This window comes from Berghia stephanieae, chromosome 2, assembly GCF_034508935.2.
Source record: "Berghia stephanieae isolate SIO BIC M18660-M18661 chromosome 2, UCSD_Bste_1.3, whole genome shotgun sequence".
Taxonomy (NCBI): domain Eukaryota; kingdom Metazoa; phylum Mollusca; class Gastropoda; order Nudibranchia; family Aeolidiidae; genus Berghia; species Berghia stephanieae.
Window position 1 is genome coordinate 88,150,812 of NC_088361.1, and position 17,902 is coordinate 88,168,713.

Below are 17,902 nucleotides of genomic sequence, written 5' to 3' on the forward strand. Positions count from 1 at the left end.
CGCGTAGTCCCAGGTTTGATAGTTTTTGCCAAAATGAGGGTCGTTTTAATCGATCTATATCATTTGAAGGACGCCTATTCTGGCAAAATTTGAAATACATGTTTATTCAGAGTTAATTTTTAATCTTGATAGCATTATTTTATCACCGACAAAAAGATAAAATCATAAATCAATTATTGAGTTTTGTTTGCCGACAGGAGTTTGTCCTTGTTCCATATTCGATTGTTGCCTCCCATGAATTGATGGTTGTCCTTCATTGCCCCTGATCAAACAGAATTATTCTGCAGCCATGCACAAAATGGGGTAGAGATTTGATTGTAAAGTCATTTTTATCGCTGTCATGCATTAGTGATGTGACAGAAAATATGTAACCAATCGTTTATAAACAGTATTATGTCGGGGGGGGGGGGGAGGGGGTTGACCAGGTTGACTTCGGAGTCTAAATTGCCGTGTAAATGTTTTAAAAATCGAACCCAGAAAAAGAGTTATAACTCAAAAGAGAGATATGGCAGAAAACCAAAGTTTTTTGCACAATGTAAAGTGCAATTTAACACAACTGAAAATGTCAATTTCTAATCTACAAGACTCAAACAGTAAAGAAATGCTAGTCGAAAGACGATTGCTACCAAAATATTTTTTTTAAATGCCAGAAATGATTGAAAATTAGAAAACGTAAAATGGAGAGAGTGAATTTGAAACGTTGTAAAGGAGTGACAGGTTAAAACCCAAATGAAGCAAAGATATGTAAACATAAAATTGTTACTTTCTGAAAAAAAAATGACATTTTAATCGTCTCCTTTCCGATCATTTTCAGTATTTTTCCAAAATGGTATTCTTACCCAGCAGAAAAATTGATTTTTTAAAACTCAAACAAGCTTTCTACAAAAGAACTTTATGTTCTTATTAATTAAACAAATATCATTCTTCAAAGTTTGTGATGTAGAAAATAAATCTGAATCAGAAGAATATATATTGTGTTGTAAAAAGTATGACGATTTTGCTGAAGGTGGTAAGGAGAGGGTTAAATTGTATTTGTTGATAATCACACTAGAGTGGAGAACCTGTTCAATCAGAATACAGACGCCAATGTTCAAACTCTTCCATGTAGGATTGAATTAATCCGCTCTATGGAGTAGAATAAATTGATATCCAGACCCCGATGTTCAAAATATTGCATATCATGGGATTAATCCGCTACATTGAGTAGAATACATTTTATGAAGATTGAAGGATTAGTTTAATTGCAATCCAGACGCCGATTTTTAAAACGTTTCATATCATTTGAATCAATTTGCTCCATCGAGAAGAATGAATGAATGAATGAATGAATGATGATGATGATGATGATGATGATGATGATGATGATGATCGTGATGATGATGATGATGATGATGATGATGATGATGTTATGATGATGATGATGATGATGATGATGATGATGATGGTGATGATGATGATGATGATGATGATGATGATGATGATGACGATGAAGAAGAAGAAAAAATTATAAGTCTTTTAGCACGTTTAGTGGATATTGCGCCACATAAAATAGCTCAAATTTAAATCATTGGTATGACAGTCAAGGTAGCGCTGTCTATTTGTTGGTTTAGAAAACAAACGGAGATAGGGATGTTAGTTAGCTGCTTCTCAAAATACTTAAGTCTCAAATTTTCAGATTTCACTTTAAATACATTTTTGGGAATCTGGCGCACACTATATAATATAAAACTGTTTTGAGGCGATGCCTCACATTTTAACCCATTATTTTGAGATTTTTAAAATCAAAAAAATAAAAACGTGACGAAACTTGATATCTTATCGATTCTGGAATTAAGTAATTGAGTGACTGGTTACTCTGAAATGATTTTTTCTGTACATAATCAACGAAGTAAAACATGCACAATGTACTCAATCATGCACACGCACAAGCACACACTGAGATACACGCAAAATCACACGCACAAACACACACACACACACATATATATATATAAAATTTAGTGAGAAGTACTCAACAAAATGGCAGTCTAAAAACAATATCAAAGAGCTGAGTGGCGTCATTTTCGTCCCTTCTATATATTAATCTCTTCAAAAATTATGCCCTTGATAACGTGTCTAGTGTAGACACGATGTCCACCACGTTCTTTGTAACTGATTATATTGATGGCTTCTCTCGATGGGCTCCTTGCAAGCATGAAAGACATGATAAAGTACTCAAGGAAACCTACGGTAAGGGGGATTCCCCTATCCGGCAGTGCTTGAAAAACGATGGCAAACTTAAAAGGCTTCTACAATATTGCTACATTTATTGAGAAAAGGCATTCCTCCTTTTGATTCGAAAAAAAAAAAAGATTTAATAATGTGGAAAAGTGCATATGATACATTGCTAGACAAAGCAAAAAGAAATGTAGGAGAAAAAAAATTCAATCCCCCCCCTCCCCCATCCCAAATTTGCCTACATCAACAGGGAATCAAATCTCAGATCTCCTGATCATCGTAGGAAAGTCCCAGGTTTGAGAGTTTTGGTAATATGAGGTTAATCGAAATCATTGATATTTGAAGGATGAGTTTTCTGACCGAAATTTTAAATAGGTCGTCTTTCCAGAGTACGGCAATTAACTGGTAAACACTTTTTTTCCAGCTTTTATATAGCGCAATATCCACCAAATGTGCTAAAGCGCTTTATAAGAGCTCCCTGGCCAACAGCAACATTTAACATGTAGAACGGGACATGACGACTTTTAGGCGATATTACAATTTTTTTATCGGACAGAGACAACGCTGTTAACGGCCAGGTACTCATTTTACACATGAGTACGGTGAGAGAATTTGAGTAAAGAGCCTTCTTCAAGGACTCATCTATGCGCCAAGCGAGGCTCGAACCCAGGACCTTCCGATCCGAAAGCGAGTGTCATACCACTAGGCTACATAGCCGCACAAATAGGTTGTTTTTCCGGAATACGGCAGTTAACTGGTAAACACTGTTTACGAACAGATCTTGTCTTTTGCAATATAAAAGATCACATGACATTTATTCTCGACTGCTTTGAGATTGCGATAATCATTTTGTGTTTGTTATTTATCCACCAGTAATAGTTTATATATACAAAGGTTGTGTTCATTAGCAAACACACACGTACACACAAACACACACACACACACACAAACACACACACACAAACGGGTTCTCAAGTTTACTCACATAAACCTTTTATATCTTATGTAAATGAGTATTATTTTTAATTCCTTGATGCTCTAAAATTCCCTTTATTCATCTCATAGGGGAAATTTGTCTCTAGGGTTTTTTTTAAGGGAGGACTGGAATAACCCAGGCGTCAACCGCAGTGCAGCACAGCAAATTGAGCGCCCAAGCGAGGCCACTTGCTCAAGGCCACACAGTGCTACGGCAGATGATTGAACTCGGTCCCTTTTAGGAACGAAGCAAAGACCGTACCGCCGAGCCACGTTTCCATGATTCCATCTACTTTCACAAATTATCACACTAAATCTGTTGATGAATCCGAGTACACGAGATTACCCAAGAAGAGTTTATATATCAATATTGGCGTGTGAGGAAATGTGTACAAAACATAAACCATTGCAACAGTTATTAGATATGTCTGAAAGATCAGAGGCAACCTTATATAAATTTTGCATGATATATATATATATATATATATATATATATATATATATATATATATATATATATATAAACAATTAAGTATAAGTTGAATGCGATAGACAACCATTATTTATCTTATTTGTGCCAAACAGATGAAAGGAAATTGACGTCAATCAGATTTTTTTTCTTTTTAGACGGTGATAAATCTCAATAAATTGTATCAATCAGACTATAAACGTTCAAGGTTGCACATAGTTTTGTGTGTTAGTGCGTTATACTCAGCTGGCGGGTGTTGTGAGCATTTTACCTAAAAGCATTGCACCAACACAATGAACACTATAGATCCTCTGTTCTATGAATCATTATAATATTTCAAAGTCGATTAAATAATGTTTGAATTAAGTTCTCCAATTCAGTTGCTAGCGGAATTTCAAAAGCAAAAAGTTGAACTATATTGACCGATCTCGGGTAAACAATCTTTGAAAATCGTACGAATTTGCTTGAATATTCATTTATAGGACCTCGAGTGAATTAAACGTTATAAGTAATGCACGTGAAACCTCAACAAAAATGTCTCGCGTCTCTATTCTGCAGTAATCTGAATCAACCCATTTCAAAAATTTTGGCTAGAAAACTCGTCCTTCAAATAACGCTTATCATAAAATCTCAAACTTGAGACTTCAAGGAATGAAGTCCCAGGCTTGATACTTTTTGAAAAGATGGAAGTCAATTTAATTTATCGTTATTTGAAGGACGAGTTTTGTAGCCGAAAATTTTGAATTAGGGTTTTCTCAGAGTTACAAAAAATATTTAAAAATTGAGCGTTAAATAGCGCAATGTCCACTAAATGTGCTCAAAGCGCTTTACAAGGGGTCCCTGGTCAACAGCAACGTTTAGCATGTAGGACGGGACATGACGTCTGTTAGGCGATATTACATTTTTTCGGACAAATACAACGCTCATTTTACACCTGAGTACGGTGAGAGAATGTGAGTAAAGAGCCTTTTCCAAGGACTCAACTATGCGCCGAGCGCGAGGCTCGAACCTAGGACCGAAAGCGAGTGTCATACCACTAGACAACATAGCTTCACAATGTACATGCAGTAGTAGTAGTGCTTGACATAAGATCAACCCCGGAAATCCGAAATAATCAAGCTTGAAAATAAGAACAATTTTAGATTTTAGACTAGTGGTCTATTATCAAATTAAAAAAAAGGTCAATCTAATCCAATACTTGTTATCAGAGGAAGGGGGAAAGATGGGGGGGGGGGGGGCACTATATATATACTTGTATATATATATATATATATATATATATATATATATATATATATATATATATACTAAACGTCCATTTCCATATAAAAAGACGCAATCGTTAAACACAAAAAATAAAAATAATTAATGATATAAAATGGAAATCCAACAATATATCTAGAAACAAAACAAACAAAAAACCCAACAAAAACAAACAAAAAACACATAAACAAAAAAAAAAAAAAGAAAAGATAAAACAATGTTCTCAGCCAGGCCGTAACTCCCTTCCCCCCCCCCCCCCCCCCCCCCCCCCCCCTCAAGAAACAAAAGAAAATGTTTAACAAAACAAAACAATACAAAATACAGCAAACAAGCAAAATAAAAAAAAACAAAACAAAAAATAAAAAAAAGAAATGTAAACCAACAAAACGAATCAATAAATATATTGAAGAAACAAACGAAGTGGAGGGGAAAATTCATATTTCATCCAACAAGCTTATCGTGTCCTTGGCATTTCGTTGACATAATTTGGACATCGTTGTAGACAATCCCTTGGCCTTTTCTAGATGCAAATAATATTAGCGGCTGATATCCCCAAGATCAAATAACTTTACGAATTGATGATCATCTTATTTTGTTTAAATCCGGGGAAGGATAGGATCGTTGTGTTTTCTCAGACAGCCAAAAAAACAAATATCATTTATATATACATACATACATACATAGATACATACATACATATATATATATATATATATATATATATATATATATATATATATATATAAATAAATATATATGTATATATATATATATATATATATATATATATATATATATATATATATATAACGTAACCCCAAGATATAACCATACCCAATTGGGTACAATTGTACCATGTCAAAATACTGTTTCTAACTTCCTTGGAAGTATAATGCCAGTCCTCCAGACTGAATTAAATCTTGTGCAAACCGATATCTTCTGGTTTCAGAGGGGTGGCATCTTCTTTTATAACCAAAAGGCTAGTCGTCAACAATGAAGACCAGCCATCATCGCTCTTTTACGCCCCGTAACCATAAAATAATCTGCCTATACATCCTTCTACTAAAATATTTATTCTACCTTATGATTCAATGTGTAAGCCATTCTTTGTTATTCCTCCGAAGGACTCGTTACACGCTCAAATCTAGGAGGAATTCATTGACGTCCCAGTTCTGATAAGATGAAGGTCATTTTCGCACTTTCTGCTCCCTCAATGTGGAACGCTCTTTCAGCAGACACCAGACACCGTGATTCTCTGTCCTCCTTTAAAGCCTCTTTGAAGATAAAGTAGGCTTCCTTTCAGTTTTCTGTGAGTGATTTTATTGAATGATATATTAATATACGATCGCATGTGCATATATGTATAAGTGCTTCTGAGCACTTCTGGTGAAAAGGGGCGCTATAATAGAAGTTACGCATTATTATTATTATTATTATTATTATTATTATTATTATTATTATTATTATTATTATTATTATTATTATTATTATTATTATTATTATTATTATTATTATTATTATTATTATTATTATTATTGTTATTATTATCATTATGGTTATTATTATTATTATTATTATCATCATTATTATTATTATTATTATTATTATTATTATTGTTATTATCATTATGGTTATTATTATTATTATTATTATTATTATTATTATTATTATTATTATTATTATTATTATTATTATTATTATTATTATTATTGTTATTGTTATTATTATTATTATTATTATTATTATTATTATTATTATTATTATTATTATTATTATTATTATTATTATTATTATTATTATTATTATATTATTATTATTATTTTAATCGATTGATATTTAAAGGACGTGTTTTCTGGTCAATTATAACAATACAAAACTTACGGCATTATAGTTATGTGCCTATTCACAGACAATTACCTGAGTCAAATTAGGTAATGGGTCTAAAGTATGTGTTTTATCCAATGGATAAATGTTGGTATCAAAGTCTACAATTCATGCCGCCATCAATATATAACATTACCACAAAGTTAAAAGTCGATCATAAAAAAATGAGCTTTTATTTTGAGAATTTACTCACAATTCAGCCTGCAAGGTAACAATATAGTTAGGATCTTTTCCTCAAGGTACTCATTATTCACTTGCGTATAGTGAGATATTGTGAAGAAAGAGCTTTTTCCAAAGAACTCAAGTCTAACTGGTTAATTCTTTTCAAAGTGCCATGGTCTAGATATCTCATCACATCATCAAATATCCAATACAATACATAATACATGATAATGTGTCTTCCCACCACACTTAACTCTTCTCTCTCTCTCTCTCTCTCTCTCTCTCTCTCTCTCTCTCTCTCTCCCCCTCTCCTCCCATCACCATCACTGGTCGCTACTAAAAAGTTGATATCCAGCTGTCTCATTTGGTGTTTTTTTTAATAGTACAAGCCCGTTGTCATTTGATTCGTGTTTATCAAATTCCCATAAACCCCCCCCCCCCCCGAAACACTATTCCCATCTACCAACCCCCGCCCCCACCCCAGAACCACCACCACCACCACCTCCAATCACCCCATTTCTCACGGCTATCCATTTGACGTCAAATGAGAGGGTCATCGATCGCCCACAAAAGGCCATTGATTTTGTCGAGCATTAGAACTTGTATCTGTCGACCAACCAAACCCCGATCTAACTTCAATGTTAAGGGTCGGTCCAGTCTCGGAGGCTTAAGACAAATCAGTCTCCTACGGTATGCCTGGCTCTAATGACATAGTTCTCGACAACATTACTCACGGCTGAGACATTTCAGACCTCAAAAAACATGAAAAACAGAACAGACACCCTCGAAAATAATATATGAAGAAAATAACAGTGTACAGAGCCGAAAGAGACGACTGGACGGACAAGATAAACCAGACACAATTCAGACAATGAATGTTCCCCGCCTCATTGGCAAACTTTCAATTCTAATAACATAATACGTGAAAACTTTCAGACATTTAGATCGAGTTTTATTCAAAACTTTAAGCCGAAAGAAACGACACAATTGATAAAAACGAAAAGAAGTAGGAAAGAATAAACAGAGGGACATTTTATTGTGTGATGGTAAAAATGGTTTACAAAGCATTAGAACTTGTATCTGTCGACCAATCAAACTTCAATGGGAAGGATGAAAATCTTCGTTTGATTGTAAAAATGGTTTTAACTTTTGTTGAATTCTCTAAAACGCCCATTCCAATAAAAAAATAATGCAGGTTTATCGTCCGTTTGAAAATCCTATTTAAATTGTGATAAAGCACCCCCCCACCCCACCCCCCAAACACACACAAACACCTGAAATGCTTTTTGATATGGAACCTATGTAATACGATTTTTCCCCATATATGTAAAATTTATGAAAGGGGATTCGAACCCAGGACCGTAATGCCTTAACCACTCGGACATCTCGCGCCTACCCCTACAGCCCAGTCTTAGGTACTTTCATTTGTTTCTTTTGAACAAAGACACACACACACACACACACACACACATATATATATATATATATATATATATATATATATATATATATATATATATATATCAGCATAACTGTCAATTAAATGACCAGTGCCCGTTTAATGGACGTGATGCTCATTCGATCAACTCAAATTTATGATTCGAGCATTGAATACAATTTTCATAGACAATACATTATTCGACTTCCTAAGAGAACTCCACGGAATTTTTTATTTAGACACGGCGAGATTTTTTCTGCATTTAGTATCTTATATAATTCGCTCACTTATCGTAGAATTCTTTCCCAACGTTATAATGAGCGGAAAAGAGTTCTATCAATCATGATCTCTAATCCATCTCATAATACACGTAAACCATTTCCATGTCAATTGTAAACATTATGTAAAATCTGATGACGAATGGTCCATTGATTTCGGAGCCTTAGTGTTACAAAAAATCCAATTTGCCAAAATATATTTATGTAAACTCCACGGGACTTCTTAATTGGGCATGAAGAGATATTTTCTGCACATAATATCTTATTTACATTTCGCTCACTTACCGTAGAATTAATTCCCAATGTTAAGACCTTAAAATGAAGAAATTGATCGTATTCAAAATAATGAGAGGAACCAGTAACTGGTATTGATTCAATGCAAGTACTTCCACCTAATTGTCATACTCGTGAACCTGATGGAACACAACCCATGTGATAAAATGATGACGTCTTTTTTGATGGGTTTCGAGGAAATAAATTTTTCGATAATATCATCCCGATGTCTAATAAACCTCATAATTCCCGCAAATCATCTTCATGCCAATTTTATACAAGCAAAATTTGGTGACGATTGGTCCAGTGCTTTCGGAGTCTTGCTTAGTGAAACAATAATATCCAATTTACTTTATATATATATAACAGGCAAGACGTGTTTTTGTTGTTGTGACATTTCTCTTCAATTTTTACCGATTTCAAGGATTTACACGTCTTATTTCAATTCAATTTTTATTCAAGGATTTTTGTACAACACGTAAGATACCATTGTGATATTGCTTTAATTATATTTTATACGGTTTTGACATCATTTTTATCGAAATTGTTTCGGACTATTTTACAATGTTTCACCAAGACCCCGCCATTTTTACTCGTTCTCACCACCAATTTTTACTGTCGGCTGTCGTTGGACTTTTATTCACCCTGCGCTTTTATTGTTTACAAATTGAAAACACACACCCCTACCTCAAGCGTGAACACCATTACAATCAACAAAAGATTGTCTGTAAACGTGGTGGTCGACGTAAACAACATGTAATTGAAACAACAGTCCCGCGACGTCCAGTGAACTGTCATCGTTCAACTCGACCACCACAGACGTTAACAAAAATATTGACAAATGACACAAGACCAAGTCATGGAAATCATAACATTTGTATTGGCCATATTAACGCACAGTCATCGAGAAACAAGACATTCGATATAATCGATGTCATAGATCAACACGATATCGATATTCTATATATAACTGAATCATGGTTGCGTCAGTTCGGTGATGAACCTATAATGAAAGAAATGACACCTCCCGGCTACAAGATGGAATCGTTCCCAAGAAATGGACGATCAGGAGGGGGGATCGCCATCATATACAAACACGCTCTTTCGTCTAAAATACAAAACAGGCCAATTTCGTTCAAAAGTTTCGAGTGTGTCCAAACCACATTGACCTACCCTCAAATTTCATTTTTAATCACTTGTATTTACAGACCACCCCCAAGCAAAAAGAACAAACTGAGACAGAATGATTTTGCTGACGAATTTTCAGATTTTGTATCAAAAGACACATCAAATAAGCGAAAAATTTATATCGGCGATTTTAATATTCAGTTTGATGTTGATCAAATAGTCTCGTTAAAATTATAAAAAATATGCTGAATGAACATGGCCTCACTCAGTTAGTGACCTCTCCAACTCAAAGATTGGGGCACATCTTGGACTGGTTCATCATTGACACACCCTCGCTTGTTGAATCAATTAAAAATATCAAAAAAGAAATTTCAGACCACAATCTGATTCTGGCAACTCTCAAATGCATCAAAGAGAAAGCAAAGAAAGTCAAGATAGTGTCTAGGGATACCAAAAAAATAGACATTAGTTCCTTCAAAAAGAATCTGTCAGAGGAACTAGGAAGAATGGATATACCATCAGCACAGAAAACGGACGAGGTACTGCGCAACGTCATCGACAGGCATGCGCCAAAGACAACTAGAATAATAAATTCCAGGAAACCGTCTCCGTGGTTTAACCAGAGTGAAAAAACTGCCAAAAGGGAAAAAAGGAATGCAGAGGCATCGTGGAGAAAATCGGGCCTTGAGATTGACCGGCTGATATATATAGCAAAAAAGCATGAGTATAAAACCACCTGCAAAAGAGCAAAAAGAAACTATTATAACACAAAACTGTCATCAGTGAGGGACACTAAGGAATTTTTCTCTGTTTCAAAGGAACTTTTAGGGGAAGAAAAGGGCATGTGTCTACCCACTAATATCCCGGTAGAAAAGCAGCCGGATGCATTTTCAGATTTCTTTTCGGGAAAAATATCGAAAATTCGGAACAATTTGGACCTCGTGCAAAATGAAGATATAAATTTCCACCCTTTTTCGGGTTCACAGGGATTCTCTTGTTTTAAAGAAACAACTGAAGAAGAGATTTCTAAAATAATTTTTTCATCTTCCTCGAAGTCATGTGATTTAGATCCTTTACCAACTAATATTTTGAAATTATGTCTTCCTGAATTGATACCTTGCATAACTTATATTATAAATCAGTCACTTATCTCAGGACAAGTCCCAGATATCTATAAACATGCAATTGTAAAGCCTCTCATAAAAAAGCAAAATCTCAATGTAAATGACCTTAGTAACTACCGTCCCGTCTCAAATCTGCCATTTCTTTCTAAAATCCTTGAAAAAGTTGTACTCAGACGTCTTTCACAACATCTCCATGAAAACAATCTATGGGAAAAATTTCAGTCAGCTTATCGTTCTTACCATAGCACAGAAACTGCTCTGTGCTGTGTTGCGAGTGATTTGCTTGATGTTTTAGATAAAGGTTCTGTTTCTCTTCTGACATTGTTAGACCTTTCGGCGGCGTTTGATACTATTGATCACGGTATTCTCATTAAACGACTTAATATAACCTTTGGCTTGTCTGGGACTGTCTTGCAGTGGTTTGAATCTTATTTAGATGGCAGAAAGCAACAGGTTATGATTTTAGATAAACTTTCTCGTCAACATACATTGTCTTTTGGTGTTCCTCAAGGCTCTGTTTTGGGTCCAATTCTTTTTGTTTTGTATACTTCTCCATTATCTAATGTCATCACTGGTCATGGGCTGCGCTATCATCTCTATGCAGATGATACGCAACTTTATGCTACTGATAAAACTAAAAATCTCGAAAATATTGTGAAACGTGTGGAAGAATGTGTGACGGATGTGAAGGAGTGGATGGATGCAAACAAGTTGAAAATGAATGAGTCAAAAACAGAAGTGATGATTGTGGGAAATAGAGGGCAGTTGAAGGTGAATGATGGTCTTGAGGTGTTGATTGGGGGTGAAAAGATCAAGGTTTCAAAGACTGTGAAAAATTTGGGTGTCTATTTTGATTCAGAAATGAAAATGTCAGCTCACATTTCTGCTCTCTGTAAATCTTTATACTTTCAATTGAAGAAAATCAGTTCAATCCGTCAGTATATTGCAATTGGAACATGTAAAACATTGGTTGTTTCCCTCATTTTTTTCGAAACTAGACTATTGTAACTCGCTGCTTGTCAACTTGCCTCAGGCTTCTATTAAACAATTGCAACTACTGCAAAACAGTGCAGCAAGATTAGTTTTTGGCAAAAAAAAATTTGATCATGCAACCCCTTTGTTGGCCTCTCTCCACTGGTTGCCCATTGAAAAGCGCACATATTACAAAGCAGCGTGTCTTGTTTATAAGTGTTTGGCTGGTATAGCACCGGCATATCTCACAGATCACGTGGTCATGTGTAAATTTGAAAATTACACTTTAAGATCATGTAATGACCAAACGAAAATTTCGGAAAAAAGATCAAGAACAAAATTTGGTGATAGATCGTTTGCTTGTTTCGGCCCCAAGATTTGGAATGAACTACCACGTGGTCTGAGGGAGTGCAAGTCTTTACCTACTTTTAAAAAGAATCTCAAGACACATTTTTACTGTATTTGTTTTTCTTGACTCTATATGAATCCTTGATCTGGCTATGAATTGTTATTGTTATTATTATTTTATTTTTTTATTTTTTTTTCACTTAAAATTGATATTTATATTGTAAAGTGCCCAGAGCTTGTGTTTTACACGAGAATGAGCGCTATATAAATGTGTATTATTATTATTATTATTATTATATATATATATATATATATATATATATATATATATATATATATATGTGTGTGTGTGTGTGTGTGTGTGTATGTGTGCCTGTCTTTGTATATGTACGTGTATATTTGAAAGAGGATGACCTGCTATATTTACTAATTGTTACAATAATTTTTCTTTTCTTTTTTTTTTTTAAAACAGGGGGGGGGGGGGGGGGGGGGGGGGGGGGGGTGGGAGGGTTGTCAATCTAATGTTATTTTGATCTGCCCCCAACAACTCATTATATCTCCATCCTAATGGATCCGTCATACTGCAGGCATCACTGTCATCCAACCCTTTAATTATATCATTATTAAATCCTTCCAGAGAAAATCTGGGCTTTTATACAGCACAGGGACTTGACAAATATGATTATATACATAGATATTAGATGCATGCCTTCATTAGGCGGACTATATTTATCACGTGTGTGCTAAATGAGATATGTGACCTATTGCTGCATAACGGTATTATGTCGGAGATTGTTTTATTAGATTATAGCGACCGATCCTCACAGCAAATCCAAGCCAGAGTAATAATAGATGATATTTGTATAGTGCATTTTCATGACTATTATAGCTCAATGCGCTTTATGTAATGTGACGTAACTGAACAAAAGACGTTTAACTTTTACGTCATGGAACGAGGACTAATGGCTAGACGTTAGCTGGTCATTGGTCATAAATAAGTGAGTGAGTCCTTTATCAGAGCCAATCGGCCCATGGAACCTGATTTATACCAGTTTTTACAGCGTGAAACGGGCAAAGCAATTGGTTCCTCACCTTTTGTTACGGCGCTAGTCTATCGCAAAGTAATGCCATCAAGTCATACTGACCCACAGACTAGGGAGTATTCTCTATGTACTGACCCAGCTGGATGAGCAAAGATTGGGGGGGGGGGGTGTCTAGAAAAAAATCTCGACTTTACTCGGGATCGATCTAGGTCCCTTTGAATGTGAAACGAGTGCTCTGCCAACACCCGATATAATATATTCGGGAACTATAATGCATCTATTTAGAGGAACAAGTATTCATGTGGGACCAACCGATTTGAAGGCGAGTGTCGCACCAAACAAAGACCATAAAGTCGTACAATATACGAATTAAACACAAATTAACAGCTAATTAGAAATATCGGGTGCGAAAAAAAAAATAGCCTGGGAAAGTTTAGAAGCTTGCATTCACCAGACTATAAACTGCAATTTTACTACAATTATTCAAATTTGAGTATACAATTATTTAGAAGAAATATATTGCAAAATTCTAATTCCACGAATGTTTTTCTAAACACACCGCAAAAATGTCATATAGAAGATTTTTTACGTAATTCTCAAATTTTGATGTGATCTTTCCATTTGCAGTTTTGCTTTATGACTCATCCGTAACATTTTCCCATGATAATTGATTTTCTAATGTCTTGAGTAGTGTGTCCATGCCATGCTTTTTGACATGACTTTTTTTTTTAAACTCTGAGAGTAAAACGTTGTACCAACCCATATAAATCATCAACGGCTAAATGCTGCAGTCCATGGGATTCAAGTCAGGGTACATTGGAGGCTATTCATCTTTGAAAATTAATTGAATACGATGTCTGCTCGCACTGAAAATAATGTAGCATTGTTAGAAGCAGAATAATTTACTCCAGTCTTTGTCCCGATCGCTCTTTTGTTTTTCAATCAGGAGCGGCAACTTCTGACACTAGTAACACTGCACTGCTAAAACAAGACGAAAATTTGAAAAACTTTCGAAATCGTAATTTTTACACAAGTGATATAACTGGCACATTTTCTTCACTAATAAATCAATTTATAAAACTTGCCAAGAATCAACCTAAGGTTTTGTTCTTGCTGCTGGTACATTTTCAACAATTTTTGTTTTCTACTTCGTACTGAAATAGCTTGGACATTTTTCCGCTTTTTTATCGCACTCTTTCTATTATTTTTAATTTACAATCATCAGGATGTGACGTGAGACATAATTCCGTTTTCAGACGATTGGTCTCATAATTTGAGTTACAGAGAACGACGAGCTTGTGAAAAGACCGGGCAAGAGTACTCCATGAATTCATCCCTGACCACGGACCTCGGCTGTCTACCGCCCAGCCTTGTGATGTTTCTAAATAACAATAATATGATTACAACTCGTGTTTTCCCCCAGGAGGTCAGAAGAGCTGTCAGTTATCTCGAGAAGATCTGTCATCTTGTTGCCTTCCATTCGACACCTCCGAACCGTTAATGAAGTCTATTTCGGCTGTTTTCCTCGCCGATTTCTTTGTCTGGATAATATGATATCTAGCTATTTATATCATCGATGAAACAACTTCTCACACCCCCCCCCCCTTTCACCCTGCTCATCCCCAAACCCCAACCTCAACTCCCTTGTCCAACAATTTACAATAATGCACCATTACCCCCCCCCCCCCATCCCCCACCCCTCAACCACATTAGCAACCTCTCAGCCACCTTATACCTCCACCCACGTGTCCAACAATGGTTCCACTATTACTACCCCCTCCCCCACACACACATCTAACCACATAAAACTGCCGCTCAATCTCCCCCCCCCCCCCGCCCGATACCCCCCCCCCCATTAACAACACCCCCTCCCCCCTCTTCCAGCCAATCTTCATTTCTTGTAGTCTTCCTGAGCCGTTAGCCTCACGGAACGGCAATCTTCATTTCTTGTAGTCTTCCTGAGCCGTTAGCCTCACGGAACCGGAGATTGCTTGTTGCCCTTTGGATAGGATGCTAGTCTATCGCCAAGAAAATTCCGCCAAAGCTAATAGAAGATCCAGCCACCCAATCACTCCTGGGTGGACAAGGGAATCAGAAAAAAATATCGACTACACCCGAGATCGATCTCGGTCCCTTTACATGTGAAGCAAGCGCACTACCATCTGAGTCATTGGAAACCTCCATCCAACCAATCACACCATTTATTTATCCATTCAACTTACAACCACATTATTGTGATTATGGTCAGTGATTAACATGGCTGTTTTCAACATATGCCGACTGTCGACGTGGAGGGCATAGAAACAATTGTCTTGGCAAAAAATATGTGAGTGACTTTATTTATATTTTATATTAGCTCTAAGCAATATTATCGAGCACTCTCGTACCTACAAGTACCTACCAACACTCATAAATATATATATTTGATCTAGATAAGTCTTCTGAATTTTATCTGAATTGCAATGAGGAAAGCAAGTTGGACAAAGCGCCGAGGTCGACAGTCTAATAAATGACTTTTATTATATTCACAATAATTGCCAAAGTGAATACTAGGCTGCTAAAAGCTGTGAACTGTAATAATTGATATAAATAAAATAACGTGAATGTAAAAGATTTCATGAGAGAGAACGAGAAAGTTAGGAAGAACCAGAGAGAGAGAGAGAGAGATAGAGAGAGAGAGGGAGAGAGAAAGAAAGAAAGAAAGAGAGAGAGAGAGAGAGAGAGAGAGAGAAAGAGAGAGAGAGCGAGAGAGAGAGAGAGAGAGAGATTGATTGTGTTTACACCTTAAAAGAGTTCTTTAAGTAATCGTGGGTGTTTGTGGAGATACCTCAATCGGTATCCATTGTTAAAAGACATCACACCCTTGCCTAAAAGCCTACAGATGTACATTACTGACTTGATCTAGATGCATTAATTTCTTCTGACTTTTATCAGCATTCTGAATAGTAATGAGGAATCTAAAGTTTGACAAATCGCCTATGTCGACGTCTAGTAAACGACTCATGAAACGTTCACAATCATTGCATAAGTAAATAGCACGCTGTTAATAGCTGTGAACAGTAAAATAATTGATATACAAAAATGATTGTAAAAGCTTCCAAGAGAGGGAGGGGAATAGAGAGAGAGAGTTAGAGAGAAAGAGAGTGTGAGAGTGTATGTGTCTGTAAGTCAGAGAGAGGGTATGTATGTGTGTGTTTGTGTGTGTGTGTGTGTGTGTTAGAGAGAGCGTGTATGTTAGGGAGAAATCGTGTTAGCAAGAGAGAGAGAGAGAGAGAGAGAGAGAGAGAGAGAGAGAGAGAGAGAAAGAGAGAGATAGAAAGAAAGAAAGAAAGAAAGAAAGAAAGAGAGAGAGAGAGAGAGAGAGAGAGAGAGAGAGCGAGAGAGAGAGAGAGAACAAAACACTTTATACGGAACAATTCGGGCTCACAACACACTTTTCAACCAATACCTAATTATTAAAGATATTATTGCATTAAGTAACATAAAAAAAACGACATATACTCGTAGATATATTGAAGGGATTCGTTCTATACTGTGCCAAGGTCCAGATTGGCTGCCTCTCGAAGTGACTGACGACAATGATGATGCCAGTGATTTAGAATGTCAACTTGATGAATCAGTTTATCGATAGTAGGCGGATCAAACCTCTGAAGTCCGATTTTCACGACTGGCGGAACAAAAGAGTTTTACTTTGCGCACGATGTTTTATTATTAAATTTGGGCGGTTCAGACCTATAAAAGCTCTTAGATATGTGGTCTTCAGAGCTTTGATCCGCCGATCGTGAAAATCGGGACTTCAGAGGTTTGATCCGCCGACCATCGTTATATTTCCCCCGTACCGATAAAAGATGCAGATTTTGTAACTCCTGACCTACAGGAAAAAGAAAAGAAAAAACAAACATCCAAGGCATTTCGGTGTTGTCTCAATTTAAGACCAAACTCAACTTTGAAAAGGTATACAATCTAACCTTTTTAATCCCCGGCATTTCCAGTTGGGAGGAATGGCGTTTAAAAGTAAACTAATAATTGCTTTATATATTCCGTCCATTCACTTATAATACCCTAGTGATGATCGTGTACAATTAAATCTGTCAATTTGTTCAATTTAAATTTTAAACTTATAAAACACCTTAGTGGTAATAATGATATTAATGGTGACGATGCCTTTGATGATGATGATGGTGATGATGATGATGATGATGACGATGATTATGATGATGATGATGATGTTGATAATGACCACGACGACGATGATAACAATAATAATGATAATGATGATAATAATAATAATAATAATAATAATAATAATAATAATAATAATAATAATA

The 17,902-nt window shown here is 35.7% G+C and overlaps 1 protein-coding gene across 3 annotated transcripts in view; it reads right to left on the bottom strand.

Annotated features, from left to right (window-relative positions):
* LOC144965764 (acetylcholine receptor subunit alpha-like 1) overlaps positions 1-17,902 on the bottom strand; it is a 124,652-nt gene that overhangs the window by 83,534 nt on the left and 23,216 nt on the right. Inside the window, exon 1 of one of the 3 annotated variants that reach the window (XM_078901442.1) lies at positions 6,005-6,231. The exons of the other annotated variants lie outside the window; for them this stretch is intronic. The gene's annotated coding sequence lies outside the window, so the exon portion shown is untranslated. Of the gene's footprint in view, positions 1-6,004; positions 6,232-17,902 lie in introns of those variants that run through there. 3 annotated transcript variants of the gene reach the window in all.